Source organism: Lygodium microphyllum, chromosome 14, assembly GCF_053477565.2.
Source record: "Lygodium microphyllum isolate KBCC chromosome 14, Lygodium_microphyllum_v1.1.10, whole genome shotgun sequence".
Lineage (NCBI taxonomy): Eukaryota > Viridiplantae > Streptophyta > Polypodiopsida > Schizaeales > Lygodiaceae > Lygodium > Lygodium microphyllum.
Genome location: NC_141148.1, coordinates 55764362 through 55778396, shown reverse-complemented (window position 1 = coordinate 55778396; position 14035 = coordinate 55764362).

Here is a 14035-nt window from a genome sequence, read left to right as displayed (position 1 = left end):
ACCTTGCTAGGCAGTATATTATACAAGAGAGGCAAAGATGAAGTGCTACGAAGATGTGTTGCAGGGGATGAAATCGGCATAGTATTTAAAAGCATGCCATGACAAACCATGTGGTGGACACTTCGCAAGAGAAGCAACAGCCAGGAAGGCTCTGTTGGCACGATACTTACTAGTGGTCGACCCTCCACAAGGATGCATATGACTACTTCAAGAGATGTGATGCTTGTCAGTGAATGGGAAAACCCACCAAAACAAGTGCCATGCCACTGCAACCCATTCTTCCCCTAAAGTCGTTTGAGAAGTGGGGGATTGATTTTGTGGGTCCCATTGATCCACCTACCCGACAGAAGCAGAACATATACATCTTAGTATGTACAGATTATGTCACAAAGTGGTGTGAAGCTAAAGCCCTGAAGTGAGACGATGGTAACAGCATAGCCCTGTTCATGTACGAGAATATTATCACCTGTTTTGATAGTCCCCTTGAGCTAGTAAGTGACAAAGGTACTCATTTTCTTAACAAAATCATGGAGGAGCTGACGTAACTATATAAGATCCGCCATTGCAAGTCCACTCCTTACTACCCCAGAGCCAACGGCCAAGATGAAGTCACCAATTGCATCCTCTGCTTGATCCTGACAAGAACGATTGCTGCACATCGTCATGACTGGGACGATTGACTTACAGAGGCCCTCTGGGCATACAGAACCTCCCATAAGGCAGCTACAAGACAAACCCCTTTCCAGTTAGTTTATGGTACAGAAGTCGTATTCCTTGTTGAATTGGAATTGCCCTCTTTGCGAGTGGCAGTTAAAGAATGCTTGGGAGATGATGAATCACTACAACACCGTCTCTTGCACTTGGAATGCTTGGATGAGATATGGCGGATGGCCCTACAGTGCATGGAAACTACTTAAGCGCGACGCATGGCCTATCATGACTGTTTCATCAAGCACAAGGAGTTCAAAGAAGGTGATCTTGTCCTGGCCAATGATTCAAGATTTGGCAAGTTTCCTGGCAAGCTTTAATAACGGTGGATGGGCCCGTACAAGGTACTTGCTGTCAATCCTAACGGCTCTGTTCAGGTGCACATCGTTGATGCCTCTGATGATCCTTTCCTGATCAATGGCTATCATCTGAAAAAGTACTTCCCTCCCTGGGGAACTTGACAATCACAGTCGACTTACCCTTTCCCTTTTGGGAGTCACACTGTTCTTCTCGTCGTGCTTCTGATAGCCCTTATGATTCTCCTCATGAGTCGGTCTCATTCTACTAACCCCTCGTAGAAACATCTCAACCCGACCTTGTTCTCTTCTCGTCTGATCCAACAACGGTGGCGAGGTTGGTCTTGACACATGGTATTTCTACCATTTTCTTTCTTAACGCAAATAAAAAGGGAGACAACAGAAAAAAAAGAGGAAAATAAAACAAAAAGAAAACAAAACAAACAAAACTGTTATGGGAGAAAAAAAAGAAATTCCCTGTCATAACAGGCCTTGTTCCAAGAAAAGATGGAAACACCCTTGGGCGGGAAGCTGACTGTGGAAAAGGCGCTAACACCTTGCAGTTCAGGTCACTGACTCAGGAGCAAACCCTCTCCAGCAAGTAATTTGAAGCCACCTCCCTTTGTGCGTTGTTTCTGCAATATCAATGTGTCTGCACTTCTTAACAGATGACTTTTCTTACAAATTATTGAAGTAAGAGACTTGTTGGCTACCTCCCTGGGTATGCCTCGTCTTCAAGGTCCTGAGGACAACAACAACCAACATAATCTTCACCACCAACCCCTTGAGTGATGTGAGCTTTCATCCTAACAGGATGGGGACGTGAGTATGGGCTGCCCTATGTATCTATTAGAGAGTAAGACAGAGGGTGGGGTGAGTGACTAGTCTTTCAATGAGAGGTGAGATGTGTGAACGGAGTGTTGCACGCACGGGATGGGCCTCTCAATGCACGAAGCACAATCTGTTCCTGTGCACTGTACCATAAGGCTCCCTGGCCTTCCTTCTTGCACTGTATGCCGACATAGGGTGGGATGCATAGTTGCACCATCAAATGCACACAAGGCATATAACCTCTGTACAAGTGACAATGAGGATTACATCAATGGGTTTCAGGAATGGGCTACCCTCTGCATCTATCAACAGAGCGTGAGATAGAGGGTGGGCTGAGTGAGACTGGTGTTTCTTCAATCAATTATCGAGAGGTGAGGATTGAGGGACGTTACGACCATTGGAGTCAGGTATGTTTCCGTTTCCCTCTGCATGCACGGGATGGGTCCCTGCCATCAGTACAAGACACGTCACTCTGTTCTGTACACTGCACTACAAGGCTCCCTGGCCTTCCTGCTTGCACCTATGCCAGACAGGGTTGGATGCACTAATGCACCATTAATTGTGCACCCTAGCATACTCTCTCTGTACCATTCCCTTGTCGATTCCTAAACTGGGTGTGAGCTCTGGGCTTTATCATTATTTGCTCGAGTGATCTTAGTAATGGGGCGAGTGACTGCTCTTTCATTCCCTTTGAGTGATCGTGAGCTGAGTGCAATATCCCTCATCATCGACAAATTTCTTGCGATTCCTTCAACCAGCTACCTCCTTGGGTACTGCCGCGTGGTCCCTGCCACGAAGAACGTGTGCTGTGAAGACACCTGTTACCTCATGCAGCCGACAATGATACAAGACGCAACCTCGATAGTCGACATTACTCTTCGCCAATATGAGCCAAGTTTTTCTAACTCTACACCTTCTGTTTCTCAGTGACGGTTATGTATTAAGTGTGGGGACATTCGTGGTTGGTCTGATGTGTGGTACTAGGTCCTTGATGTTCAGTTTACCCTTCCTACTAATGTCTTAAGTATGGGGACCCGTCCTTGCACGTCTATGTTGCATACCCCCATGCATATACTCTGCTATGATCATGTATCTACGCCATGACTTTATTTTACCCTGATGGATTCCCTTCCCCACTTCTCCGTTCTATTTCACCCTGTCCCCAGAGCTATTCTTTGACCATTTGCCTTTATTCTTTATTTTGCAAATTTTCTATCCGAATGCACCCTACGTTCACTGAGAATCACATTTAACCTTATAGCCGTGTTCGTCCCTTCGAACTGTCCATTTTTCCTTTTCACCAACCCTTGTTTTGACAGACGGTTCTAAAGTTATTAATTTTTGAAGCAATTCACGTAAATTGGATGGTTTTCCATGTGAATGCATCTTTATTGCTTCAGAACCCTGATATGATGTGCCATCCCAGCCCTATGTTCACCAGAATTCCAGTTTAATTTGATAGTCATGTCTTGCCAACCTTTCCTCACTTTTTCCTTTTTCCTTCCCCCTCTTTCGACTGCTGGATTTTTAGTTATTATTTTTTCTGAGTGTTTTTGGGTATGTTTTTCAAAATTTTCCATGTGAACACATCCTATCTTGATCGGAACTGTGTTTTTCTATGATAGGGTTGTGGGAACATTATTTTGCATATTTTTCATTGTGAACACATCCTATCTTGATCACATGGGAAAAACACAAGAAACAAGCCCGAAAACACATACGTGTATTAATTATCAGAAACAAGCCCGAAAACATGGGAAAAACACATCCTTGTGAACATCCTATCTTAATACACATCCTTGTGAACACGTATGGGTTTTTTCCATGTGAACACATCCTATCTTGATTGGAATTGTGTTTTTCCGTGATAAGGTTGTGGGACACATTATTTTGCACATTTTTCCGTGATACGAGCGGATTCTTTGATAATTAATACACGTATGTGTTTTCGGGCTTGTTTCTTGTGTTTTTCCCATGTGCACAACCTGATTTTGTCCCGGGACCCGTGTCGCATTTTTTTGTCATCTTCCCCTTGTCTTCTAACACATTTTTCCTTTTTACGAATTTTCGATCCGACGTACGGTTTGCATTTTATTAATTTTTGTTCATTTTTGCTGTGTGGCCGCGTTTCTCGTGTCGCACGTGAATGCTCCTGTTTTTGGTTTTATGCACCTCGAGATGCCCCCATCGCCTTAGTGCCTTGTGCGTCGCCGTCCCTGCCCCGTTTGATACTGTCATTGCAAATTTTTTTACTTCCACCCCACGCATGCGCGCGGAACGGGGGTGCATTCCTTTTTCACACCCATAACCATATTCTTTAAAAAAAAAACAAACAAAAAAACAAAAAAAACAAAAACATTTACAAAAAAAAACACAAAAAAACAAAAACATCAACCACACACACATAACTTTTTTAAAAAACATCAAATTAATTTTATTTTTTTAAGCACACCAACAACACCAACACACATTAATAACCCATTAAAAAAACAAATAGAACAAAAGAAAAAAAAAACAGTTTACTTGTTTTTCCTCGTGTCTTCTGTAGTGCCACGCGTCATCTCGCCTTCCTCTCCACTCTGCAGTCCCGTGCGCCATCTCGCTTCCCTTCCCACCCTTCAGTCCCGCACGTCATCTCGTTTCCCTCTCCACCCTGCAATTCTGCTATCACGCCTCTCCTTCCACCACTGTCCTCCCCTTTCCCTTCTTCTCCTCCTCCGCCGCCACCACCAACTCTCCTCTCCTGGTTAGTCTCTACTAACTCATTGACTTCACATACTAACTTAACTCTGACTTAGGGTACTCAGTTAACTCTCATTGACTCAGGGTATTCAGTTAACCTAATTGACTTAGGGTACTCAGTTAACCTAATTGACTTAGGGTACTAAGTTCACCTAATTCACTTAACATACTCAGTTAACCTAATTCACTTAGGTTACTAACTTCACCTAATTCCCTTAGGTAACTCCACTTACATACTTAACTCATGTTACTACCCTCACCTAATTTCCTTCCACTAACCCCCCTTTTTCCTGTGTTAGGCCCTGTTTCTGCCCCTTCTCCCTTCCCCCTCCCTTATTCCCACGCCGTACGGCCGCTATCGATGTATGGGTGTGGTTCACAAGGTCACGCGCGAGGACGCGCTTTCGATTCGTCCGTGCGGCGGTGTGTTGCAGTCAGCCGTTGACACGCAGTCATCCTCTGCTGTTCACATGTAGTTTGGGTACCGCCTTTTAATTTCCAAACCCAAAAAATATATAAAAACACGTAAAAATACACATAAAACACCTAAAACATTCAAAAATCCATTAAAAATTCATTTAAAATCCAAAAAATTTACAAAAATAGAAAAATTCTTAACAAATTTCCAACATTGCTGAAATCATTTGGAATATTTTTTAAAGTGGGAATTCAAGAAAATAAATTACAAAAAATTCAAAACTTCAAAATTTCTTCAAAAATACATGCAAAATGAGTAAATTTCATTAAAAATTGGTAAAATTTCAAAAATATTTCAAAAAAAAAATCCAAAAAATTCCACAAATCTCCTTGCCCCTTTTGCCAATAATTTCTCGATTGAAAATACTTCCATAAATGATTAAAGTATTATTTGAAGTCAAAATCCTAAATTTTAATACTTCACCTCATGAAAATTCATTTTAAATTCCAAAAAAATCAGCTGAAAAATCATGGATAAATTCAAATACATTGTTAACACTTGTTGGATTGCTGAAATTCCACCCTTACACTTCACAACATATTTATTTGTCTTATATTTTAATTTAATTATTGTTAAAAAATAACAAAATAACAAAATAAACAAAACAAAACCAAACCATATACACAATAGAAACACACCTAAAATACAATTTTAAAAAATAAAAATTCAAAAACAAATCAAAATAACACAAAAACACTAAGGTGTTTTTATTTTTTTCCAATCAATGGGGTTTGTTTGTTTGACTGGATTCCTTGCATTTGGAGACTCCTGAGTACACCTTTAGTCTATTGCATACACACCCCTACCAGGTATTTTTTTTTTAGTTTTATTCATTTTCATTATCCCTTAACCACAATTAATTGCTAAAATGAATTATATTCGCCCACTTTTTCACGCGCACTCGCGCTAAACACACAGTTTCTAATAATTTAAAATCAACCAACCGTTCACTTTGCACGCACTATGTGCGCTTCAGAGGCACCTTAATTTTAATAAAAATGAACCAACCGTCACAAAAAAGTACACGCTGGAAAAAAAGCGCTCCACATCACTATTATTTTTTAATTAATGAATTTGCATCTAGAGACCCTAGTCTGGGAATCGCAGTCTGGGTTTCGTTTAAGCAGCGTTTCACCCTAATAAATTGTAATTTAAATTTTAAGAAGGAACCGTTGTTTTCTTATTAAGATTTATAACTTAATAAAATGTCAACCATTGTTAATAATTTCTTAATATGAGCCCTTCATTAAAACCATTTCCCCTCACTGCACTTTTTTTCCCTTTTTAATAAACACACTTCGTGGGATAGGCACATAAAGTCCTCTTAGCTGAAATTGTTGGTCAAAGTTATGGTCAGGTCTTGATTAGATTTTTATGGTATTATGGTTTGATTATGTGCTACAATTACGGGTGCGGTTTGAAGTTTTTTTTCTTCTTTTTTTCCTGATACGGGGTATTGGATGCCTATTTGTTGCATCGCATGAAGTTTTCGGTCACATATGTGGAGATACTATGCTGAATTTTTTCTAAGATGTGGGTTATTTGGGGTGGTAAATTGGTTAGTTACATCTATGTGTGTGTACTTCTTTTGATTGATTTCTTTTTTATAGCTATTTTGGTTGTTTTGCAGGCATTCTTTGTGATTGTCTGTGTTGTGGTGTGTGTGTTTTCCATCTGAATGGTGCCTCACGGTCCTTTTTCTATCAAGTATGTCCCGTTGATCAGTAGGGATTATTCTTCCCTACTGGCTTTTGAGCCTATAGCGAAAGCAGGACTTGCGACTTTCGTGGCTGCTTCATTCCCATTGATTCCAGATGATCCATCCTTGTGTGATGAGTTTCTTGCATCATACAATAAGAAGTCGGGTCTGGTTCATGGTGCTTCCATGGTATTGACACCCTGAGGTTTAGGGAAGGCTTTGTCTCTTTCCTACAAAGGAGAGCCCTTTGTCACAACCAGATAACTATTCTCCAATGATGAGATTATCAAGCTGTTATAGAAGCAGACCAAAGAGATTCTGGATGTCAAGAAAGTGATAAACACTTTAGGAGTATCTTTTTCCATGATCATTGATCCTCTTTGGAAGTTAGTCAGCCAAATCCTCCAAGACAGGTTTATGCCTGCCAAAACACCATCCCATTATTTGTCCAAAGAAAACTTCACAGCTTCCAGGATGGTGTTAGAAGGAGTTGCTATTGATTGGAGTACTTACCTGCTTACAAAGATGGACCAACATTTTGTCAAAGTAACCAGAGAAAATGTCACAAATGTCACTTATGGTTTCTACTTATATGCTTTCTTGACATACTCAGGCCTTAAGAAGGGTGTGCTACCACCTCCTCCATCTGATCTAGTACCTCCCCCTCCACCTTTAGAAGAGCTAGAACCTATTGACATAGAGGATCTTGATTCCCCTCCCCCATTGGTCATTCAGCAGAAGCGCTTGAAGCGTGTGGCAGATAAAACTCCCTCAGTCCTTCCTCACAATTCCTGCTACTTCTGGCAGTGATCTCCCTACCTACCTTACATGTAACAATTTATTCAGGGCACGTAGAGAGGGTTCTTTGGAAATATCAGTCCCTTCACTGAACAGTTTAGTGTCAGGAGATGCTATTCAATTCCTTTGTAATGATATCCAGATTTCGATTGAGCTTTCAGAGACAGCTTGTGTTCAACAGCTGTATGCTTCTTTCTATGAAGAATTGATGCAATCCAAAGACCAGTTGCATAAGGCAACCACAGAGTTAGCCTCTACTAAAGACACACTTGTAGATCTGTTTAAGTAGATGGAGCAACAAACCTAAATGATTGAGACCCAGAGAGAAGAAATATCTTCTTTGAAGATTCAGTTAACAGAAGCTCAGTCAGAGGTCACTAGAGTCTCGGAGGAGAAAGAGAGAATGTCCAAAGAAGCTCAAGAGTTTCAGACTCTTTTAGATGCAAAACTGTCAGCTTTACAAACTGCTCATAATACATTGGAATCACAAGCTTTCCAGATTAAGCAGTTGCAAGACCAACTGGCACAGTCACGGTCCGTTCCTCCAAGCGCCAATGTTCCTATGATTCCTTCTATCTCTAAGCAAGACTTGGCAGTTCTCCAGAGATAGGCTACATTGTGTTCATTATTGCAAGATAAAGTGGAAATATTGCAATAATCCAGGATGGATTTGTTATGGTCTACATTTGAGCACTTTCAATAGTACGTTCCTCCGGACCATTTTTCCACTATCAGTTTGCAGAAGTTGGCCTTCTATATGAAGCTTTCAACGATGGATCTTCCTCTTCCAGAGGATGGTTCGAGTGGGGCTTGGTCTCCTGATTTACTGATAGAAGTGGTCCATATGGTGTTTGAAGATTCTGTGATGACAGATACCATGTTGTTGTCTTACATGTATCTACGAGGAGATCTGTTGATTTCAGATGATGTAGATTTGGCCTGGTATGTGGGGGATATGGTTTTGCAATACGTTTTGTATGTCAACATAGATGACATGTTTCAGTGTTATTCCTCAAAAGTGGTTACTTGCCCTGACAATTCATGGCATTCAATGATTGATTCTATGGTCTTGAATCAATGTCAAAATACAACTTCTACTTATGTGCAGAGCACTAAGCAACTGAGGGTGGATCTCCTAGCTTATCTTTCCAAGAACCATCCATCTGATTCATCCTTTTTTTATGCCTATCAGAGACGATTTGTTTTAGGTCCCTCTGTTCCTAGCCTATTATATTACCAACAAATGGCTCATCGCTATGATACTTATCTTTCCCTTTATAAAACCAACTCGATAGCTATCTTACCTCTTCTTTTCCAACCTCAAGGTTTTCCTCAAATTCTTGTATTTACCTATTGTTCTTTCATCGAATATCTAGTTTTTTTCCCTTCTTCATGTTGGGATAAAGGCGTCTCCGCCGTGCCGCCCCATGTATTACTACACTGACAGTACCCGCCACTACACATTGCAAGTGGCAGGTGCCCGCCATGTCACTTTATTCTTTACATTCATTTTAGTGACTAGTAAATAAAGGAAGGCCTGGTCACACATTGTGACTGTTGGAGTTCCCATTTCTTGTCTCTCTCTTTCTTGCTCTTGCTCTCCCGCCATAGCTCACGTGCAAGCTTCGATCCTTCTCACCTTTCAAGTGGTATCAGAGCTTGGCTTCCTCTTACTTGAGCTTGACTCAGTGCTTCTCTACCTTCGCATCGACTCCCTTCACGCATTGGGTCTCCATCCCGACAGCCATAGCCAATCTCTCGAGCTTCTGACACTCCTCGGCTTCTCGAGCTCCCTCCCGGCATTGTTGGGCTTCTTCAGGGCCTTGCCTTTGAGGTATTGCATCAGAGTTTGAAGGGTTTTACTTCAGTTCTCAGTTTTAAATAGGTGGAAGAAGAGGGGCAGCCATCATTTGAAGCTTCAAAGCTCCATATCTCCCTTGCCCTTTGCTTTGGGCATTCATGGCTTTGTTGTATGCCCTCTTTAGGGCCTCTTTGAGCCTCCCATCTAGACCAACATTGCCACATGGAGCAACCACTTCCCAGGATAGCTTGCACTGAATTTGCACCAAATTTCTGCCTACCTACTCATCAAGTTTTCAGCCTATATGCATTGGCTCCTAAATGAGCACTTAAACAATGGTTTCTAGAAGGCATTTGAGCTACTTTGAAACACTCTTTAGGCCTTGTGCTTGGCATTGAAGCTTTGGGGCTGACATTCTCTGATTTGGGACTGTCATTTACTGTTATACAGTGTTGGAAACAGGGCAGCCACACTTGGCATTGGCATTTGATGCTTATACTTTACTCCGGTTACCTTGTTTGATGCTCGTATGCGGCCTACATGATGCCTAGTGCCTTGGGAATGTATGCACATGATTATGCCATGATTTTGGCCTGAAATATTGGTTGAAATTTCTCAATTTTGACAGTCAAACTTGGCTGTAATAACAGTGGGCTGAAGGTACTTTGGATGCTTTGTCACTTACCTATTGGTACCGGATGTATGCTTTGGGATTTGCCATCATGTATCTGACATTTGGGAACGACTTTGAGCTCATGTTTGAATCTATGGAATGTATTTGAGCTATGCATAAGCTCCGTCTTGGTTGGTATTCACTGGCATTTGGACCAACTTGGCATGCTCTTGGACCGCTTATGCCTCATGTCTATGCTTGACAATTAGGCTTCATATATTACATGCTTTGGTTCGTGATATATGCCGCTTGGTTTGTCTATGCTTTACCGACATTGGGAGCTTTGCCTTGGATGTATTTGAGCATTTTCGACTTAGTTTGATCATTTACTTGGTTGCTATCGGATGTCATTGAGTTGACAGAGATCTTATTTTGGGATTATGTATTGCTCGTTGGTTGCTTCCATTAGTTGCTTCATGTATGTCATGCTCTTGGGATGCGTATGACACATTGACTTGGTCACTTGTCACTGGTACTTTGTCTTGGATTGCTTGAGCCCTTGAGCTTGTTTGTACACCTTTTGTGCCAGTGGGAGCATCTTGCATGCTTACTTGACCTTGAGCAGGGATTACATGCTATTGGAGTAGTTACATGTATTGGAGCAGTCTATGTCATTAAGCAGTTACAGATGTATTGAGACTTTGGGATTATACTCCGACAATTGGATGTTGCATTGAGTATATGTCTTGGTTCACATGATGCTTATGAGTTGAGTCTCAGTTTTGGATCGGCTTTCCTTTGAGCAAACACCTATTTGTGTCGGGTTTTGGCAATTGCAGGTACATTTTGCCTAGATTGTTTGGGGGTGTGCCTCTTACTGGCAGATGCTATTTGACATCTCTCAGTGTTATGCTCATGTATTTTCATTTTCATTTGGCTTTGTTTGTCCTCTTTATGCCGGCTTTAGACCTAGCATTGTTTAGTTGACATTAGATCCAGTTTTGGGACAGTTTGCTCTCATTATTGCAGTTCTGAAATTTATTACAGCAAGCATTTATTGGTGGACTGAGCAGTATTTTTTATGCTGAAATATCCTGATTTGGTGTACCGCACCTAGTACTAAGTGGGAAGCATCTTTTGGCACACTTTTCTCGCCATTTGGAGCTCATTTCAGTGGATTTTGGGCATTTTTTGCAGTAAAACAACCAGTAGTTTTACATTGTCTGTGCATTTCTAGCCTGCATTATGGCGTCCTCTTCGACTGATAATGCCATATTTAACATCACAAAGTTGGATGGTACCAACTACTCTTGTTGGAAGAGTCAAATTTGGCAAGTCTTGGTGCAGAAATCTCAGATTAAGCCACTTCGGTTGAGCGGGGAGCAGCCTGAAACTATGGACAATGACGATTGGCTTGAACTTGATGAGCTATGCAAGTCCAGGATTGTATTGTCTCTCACTGAACATGTATATTATAATGTATTTGAGGAAGCACAGAGTGCATGGGATCTATGAAATAAGATCAAGAATCTTTATGATAAGAAAAGTCCGACGAGTCAGATGTACTGGTTGAAGCAACTTATGGATCTGCACATGAAGGATAATGCGACTATGTCTGCTCACTTGAGCCAGTTCCATGCTATATTGAAGAACCTGACTTCGCAAGATATCACCTTTGGAGAGGAAGTAACTCCTCTTTTCTTGCTTGGGACTCTGAATGAGTCATGGGATGTATTCCGCACTACCCTATGTGCCTCTAGTGCTACTCTGAAACTGAATGATGTTGAGAGTGCTCTTCTGTAGGAAGAGGTTAATCGCAAAAACTTGGATTCCTCTCGTGTTTCACATGCTTTGAAAGTTAGAGGCAGGAATGACAGGAATGATCGTGGTCATGGCCGTGGTCGTGACTCGCAGAAGGGTCAGTCTAAATCTTGTGGAAAGTCGCGTGGGTGCAACGCTAATGTCACTTGTCATCATTGTGGGAAAAAGGGCCATATCAGACCACAGTGTCATGAGTTGCGCAATGAGAAGCGCAAGGATAAGGGGAAAGAGAAAGTGCAGGAGAAGTCCTTTGATCGCAGCATAGTACCTGTGAAGTCTAGCGTCAAGATTGAGGAAATTAATGTCACGCAGACCGAGGATTCCGATGGTGGTGATGAGTTCATACTTGCAGCTAGTTCTTCTGATGCCTCACACTTGACTGAGACACCTAGTATGTATGCACAGTGCTGGTTATTGGATTCAGGTGCGTCCTTCCATGTGACGCCTTACTGTGAGTGGTTTTACTCTTACCGTACTGTATTTGGATCAGTCAGACTTGGAGATGAAAGGTCTCTTGATATTGTGGACTGTGGAGATATTCAGTTGCAGTTTTCCACTAGCAGTTCCTTTTTGCTCAGGGATGTAGGTCATGTACCTGCGCTTATGCGCAGTCTTATGTCTGTAGACAGTTGGATGATGCAGGGTTTCATGTCTGTTTTGGGGATTCTGGCTGGAAGATTACCAGAGGTAGACTTGTGCTTGCTAGAGGCGCCAAGGCTGGCAGCCTCTATCCTCTTGTTGTATCTGGGTCTTCTGTAGACCATGTTTTGGCAGTGGGTTCTATCCCACATGTATCACTTTGGCATGCCCGTTTGGGGCATATGTCTTTGAAGGGAATGAAAATGTTATCTGCTTTGCAGTATCTTCCACCTTTGGACTATGCACGTTTTGACTCATGTGATCATTGTCTTTATCGTAAGCAGAATAGGTCTACACATAAGAAATCGGGTAGGCCATGCATGAGTGTGCCCTTGGCTTTGGTGCATTTAGATGTTTGTGGGCCCATACTGTGTATGTCTATGGGTGGCGCGAAGTACTTTGTTACCTTCATTGATGATTTTTCTAAGAAAGTGTGGGCTTATCCCATAAAGCAAAAGTCCGATGTCTTGGTAGTCTTTCAGCGTTGGCTTGCTCTTGTTGAGAATCAGACTGGGTATAGGCTGAAATGCCTTAGGACTGACAATGGGGGAGAATATGTCTCACGTGCTTTTGAGCAGTTTTGTGATGACAGGGGTATTAAGCGTCAATTGACCGCCCCTTACACCCCCCCCAGAATGGTTTGGCTGAGCGCATGAACAGGACTATTCAGGAGCGTGTCCGCTCTATGATTAGCCATGCAGGCCTACCACAGAGCTTTTGGGCTGAGGCAGTTAGTACAGCAGTGCATGTCATAAAGCGATTACCTTCTAGTGGATTGGATTTCCAGGTTGCAGAGGAAGTTTGGGCTGGTAAGCTACCCTCTTATGCGCATCTCCGTGTCTTTGGATGTGAGGCATTCTGCCATGTGCCCAAGGACAAGAGGAGTAAGTTGGATCTAAAGAGCATTAAATGCATCTTTCTTGGTTATGGTGATTCAGGAGAGATGGGCTATCGCCTATGGGATTTGCAAGCGCGAAAAATAGTACGCAGCCATGATGTAGTCTTCCATGAAGACAAGATGCACAGGCAGCCTGAGAAGGTGGTTGAGATCCGCAGAGTGATCTTTCAGGAGGAGCCTAGAGCTCCTGTACAGCCAGTTGGATAGCCTACAGTTGCAGTAGATGCTCATGGTCAGGGTGTTGGACAGGCAGCTGGGCAAGTAGCAGAGCCTGCAGTGAGACGGTCTGCTAGAGATAGACGTCCACCTGATAGATTTCAACCCTCTATGCATTATGTTTTGTTTACAAATGCAGGAGAGCCTTTCACTTATGATGAGGCTATGCGCAGGGGTGACAGTCACTCTTGGGAGAGGGCTATGCAGTCTGAGATTGACTCCTTGCATAAAAATGAGACTTGGGATTTGGTTGCCTTGCCTAAGGGCAAGAAGGCTTTGCTATGCAAGTGGGTATACAAGCTGAAAAGTACCCTTGGACACCCCAAGCCGGCATAAAAGGCTAGATTGGTAGCAAAGGGTTTTAAGCAGGAGCATGGTATAGACTTTGATGAGGTCTTTTCTCATGTGGTTAAGATGACCGCCCTGCGCTTGGTCTTGGCTTTGGTTGCTCAGCTTGACTTAGATCTATATCAGATGGATGTCAAGATGGCTTTC